The sequence below is a fragment of the Myotis daubentonii genome, chromosome 4, assembly GCF_963259705.1.
Source record: "Myotis daubentonii chromosome 4, mMyoDau2.1, whole genome shotgun sequence".
Taxonomy (NCBI): Eukaryota; Metazoa; Chordata; class Mammalia; order Chiroptera; family Vespertilionidae; genus Myotis; species Myotis daubentonii.
This window is the reverse complement of record NC_081843.1, coordinates 92,501,442-92,505,633: the sequence shown is the minus strand read 5'-3', so window position 1 is coordinate 92,505,633 and position 4,192 is coordinate 92,501,442. Positions and strand designations below refer to the sequence as shown.

Here is a 4,192-nt window from a genome sequence, read left to right as displayed (position 1 = left end):
GACACCCTTCTGGGGCAAGACTTGCTTCAGTGCGGCTTTGGTGCTCACTGAGACTGCACCCTGAGTGTGTCCCTTATGGATCTGAGGAGTTGTGATCTGGATGGTCCCCCTCTGACCACTGGGTACAGTGGCTCTTGGATCTAAGGATGTGCTATTTTAGCCTCTGCCTGAGGTTACACAGCAGGAACTACGAAGAGAACTGCAGATTCCCCTTCCTTTTTTTGGAGTTTAGAAGTGCCCTGATGATGCTCAGCTGTGTAGCAATGCAAGCTGCTGTGGGGCCTTGGGCCTTCTCTTGGAAGCTCTGGGTCTATCTGGCCCGGCTGCAGTTAGGTAATTACAGGTTGCAAATGGCCGGGGCATTCATATGCAAAAGCCTCTGCCGCAGCCTGGGCGGGGCGGGGTCTCAAGGAATCAAAGGGCGGAGGAAGCAGCTATGGCGGAGCCTCAGCCCTGCCCTAAGGAGTCGCGAGTCCCAGTGTCCCGCACCTCTGAGGGAAAGCTGTCCTCAAGCTCGCCAGCTGCCAGACAGACCAGTTTCTCCCTGTATGCGTCCTGGGTCCCCAGAGACTTCCCAGAACCAGATTTCAGAGCCGTCGGGAGCTTGTGTCTCCCTCCGGATTCAAAAAGACAGCCACGTCCTCAGGTGCCAGACCCTTTCCGCGCACGAGCCCCCGTACCTCTGCACTCCACCTCCTCAGCTCCTCTGGCTCTCAGTGTGCTTTTCTTTCCTTCTAGTTGTAGAATTTACACTCCGCCAGCTCTCCTGTAGTTCTGGGTGATGTCCGGCTTGTGTTTTTGATGCATTTATCAATTGTGGGAAGCAGCAATTTCCCGGTGTTTATCTATGCCGCCATCTTAGTTTCTCCACTTGCAAAATTATTGCATGCACCATTTCCCATCAATCTTTTAAGCCTGAACTTCCATTATTAATCTATATCAATGGATGTTAAAATGAAGTCATTTTAACAAATTATGACTTTACAAGTCAAAATACCATTAATTAATATTAGACTAGAGTGTTTTATAAACATTACATTACATATTACCTTGCAATTTGAAACGTTACATTTCATATTTGTGTGCATTGATTTTAGATAACTGAAAAATCACAGAATTTAACAGCAAATAAAATATAAAAAATTTAATTTTGTACATTGGTTCCAACTAACTCTATTTAACAGTCTATAAGGCTCATGTCATAGTTCACACCAAAAATATCTACAAAACTGTCTATCCAGTCTTATTCAGATCTTGTGATGGTTTTCTTAAGGTAGAAGTCTAAGAAAATGCTTTCTAGATTCTACTTCCAGATCTTAAATGGAAAACTCATTTTGGCTGATCAAACTATGTAAAAACTTGGGTATCACCTTTTTCTTTTCATTAAACAGATTTTTTTACAGGAAAAGAATCCTTATAACATGAAGTCAGGTTGTCAGTCTTTCAGTTACATTTGTAACACCGAAGCATCAGAAGTAACCTGGTGTCTTGGCCCTGTCCTTGTTTTTAAAATGTTTAAGAGCAGCTAGAAAAAAAATGGTTTATTTATTATTCAGAATAAAGTACAAAAGGTTGCAGCAACAAGCTTCCTCATACACAAGTGCCAGTAACTTCTCAGTTTAGTTTTTCAGCCTAGTCCAGCATGAACAGATTCAGGAACAGACCTAGAGCTACACTCAGAGCTGCAAACACACCAGGCCACCCCTCCCAGGCCTGCGCAGGGCCAGCCTCTCCACTCAGGGCCTTTGCAATCACTCCTCACTGCTGCCTGGATTTAAAGCCACATTCCAGTTTCCAGAACCAGTTACCATCCCAACTCTTCTCTTCAGAATGTACAAAGTTTAGAAAAGAACACGTTTGTCTTGCCATTTTCAAACAGGGTTTGTGTTTATCACATGTAAGAACACATTCCTTGAACTAGAAACTTTTTTCAAAAACCACAGGTACTTCCAGTAACCTTGTTTGTTGGAAGCATAACACATTCAAAAAAATTAAAATTGAAGACTAGCATCTCTGTTTCTTTCTGTCAGAATCACACGACTCATCAAACCACATATAAAAACTAAGCTTCAAGCATACTAATGGCCAGAGGGATAGGGAGTTTTGCAAAGCCATTAACATCATGGAATACAGTAAGCATTGGCTAGACTCATTAGGAAGCTAAGAGACTTCCCCAAGAACATGTCAGTTTTCCAGGCTCCATGTCAGTCACATAAAATTTTAAGCAACATGTAACCCTTTAGTACTGTCTCCAGGCATTCCATTCTAACTGTTCCCATACATACCCAACCCCACACAGCCCACACGGGCCTTCCCTGCACAGAAGTTCTTCAAGACCCCCACTGCTGATGGCAGCTGCTCTGGTTTTGCTGCTGTTCCCTGGAGTCTTGGCACTTTCCTAGAAGGACTGGGAACATGTTCAGCTACTGGGCTTGAATGCACATTCCTATTCCTCCATCCAAAGTGTCGTCATTTGGAGAGGGTGGCCAGGCATAAATTCTCCTGTGCTTTTCATCCACTCTAACCAGGTACCATGGTCTTTCAAAGAGTAAACCTATTGAACTCTGGGGACTATAATTGACCAGGTGACAAGTGTCCCCTCCACCTTCCTGCTTTCAGCAAAGATAGTTCTTGAGTCAAACCTTGATTTAAGAGCACAAAGACTTGCTATTATTTTCTCAAGAGCAGGATCTGGTGTGGCATCTTGTATAACTTTAAGGGAGTGGAAGGTGGCAGCCAAACCAGCACCAGGAGAGGACATGCTGACCCTCTTTCCTGCCAGCTGAGGTGAGTCCTGGGATAGAACAGAAGTAAGGCAGCCACCCATGGAGGACATGCACATATCTCCATTTTGATTTGATACAAGCAAAGATGCCTGTTTTCTGATTAAAAGTTCAGAACTAGCCTTCATAAATGCCTTTTGCACATCTCTTATCAAAGTAGGCATCTTCTAATTTAATACCCCCAAGGGCTGCCAGGCCACGCTAGATACTGTTTTCATCTCTGTGCTGGTCATTCAGCATCATCTGAGCTAGAGATTTCTGAGCCAGTTTACAATAGGATGAGGGGAAGATCATGAAGCTGAAATCATTCAAAGCAAAATCTTTATCATGTCCCTCTTTCTGCCACTGGGCACAGATCTTTTGTGGGTAGACAGAGTAGCAGTGGTCTAACGCACTGAGGTAGCACTAGAGGGAGAGTTACCCTTCTACTATGGGATATTCGGAAAGCATATCAGGCTTGTGAAGTCAAAGGCATGTTGTATGTGTGTCCTATGAAGTCCTCATTCACAAGTGAAAGGAGCATTTGGCCCAATGAGCAGAGCAATGGCTGACTCCACCTATAGATTAAGAATTTCCTGTGACATATACAGCAATATCTCCTGCAACTACCAGGTCAGACCATCCATCCCAAGAGCTGGACTCGATCTATTTCACAGCTTTGAAGACAGTGGCTGTTCCTCCGTAGCAGGCATTTGTGGTGTCTACTCCTTCTAGATCTGTATTCCCAGACTCCTGAAAAAGCTGTCAAATTAGTCTTCACCAACTTTGATTTGTCGATTATTGTCTCTGTTCCAACTTCTAACCACCCAATGCAATAATTAGAAAGGCTATTTATCTCCATAAGATTCTGAACTATAGTCATGCAAAAAGAGAGTTGATATCTTCTCTATCCATGCAGAAGCCCATCCTGGTCTCCTCCAAGCCAATAGTATACTTTCCAGCACCTACACCATCCATCATATTCTTCCAACTCTGCTTGATCAACATATTGAGAAGGAAAATAAATCTCAAAGGCATAACTTCTCACATCCTTTTGGCCAGAAGGCTTCTGCATTCAAGGGAAGTGACCCAGGCATGGTGAAAGACAGAGAACATCCGTCTCCAAGTCTGTCACTGTTTCCTCCTTCAGGCACCAAAGGTGTTGATGCAAGAGAGGAAAAATGCTTTTCTATTACCATTTAAATTACAAGTCACTTCCCTTCTTATGTGAATATAATTAGGTTTAAGTTCAGGAAGCAATGATTTCCTTTTTCTTTATCACATGAGCTTTTTAGTTTAGATCAGGTTATGTAGTTTTGGGAAAGATCAGAAGGCCGGCATGGTAGGGCATTACTTCCCTTTGGCTGAAGTAATATTCTCAATGGGAAAATTACATATATACCCAAGGGCACCATGTCTTCAAGTTCAGT

At 43.3% G+C, this 4,192-nt stretch overlaps 1 pseudogene; it reads right to left on the bottom strand.

Moving 5' to 3' along the window:
• Nucleotides 1-2,265: 2,265 nt before the first annotated feature.
• Nucleotides 2,266-3,859, bottom strand: LOC132233863 (hydroxymethylglutaryl-CoA synthase, cytoplasmic-like; annotated as a pseudogene).
• Between the last annotated feature and the right edge of the window lie 333 nt (nucleotides 3,860-4,192).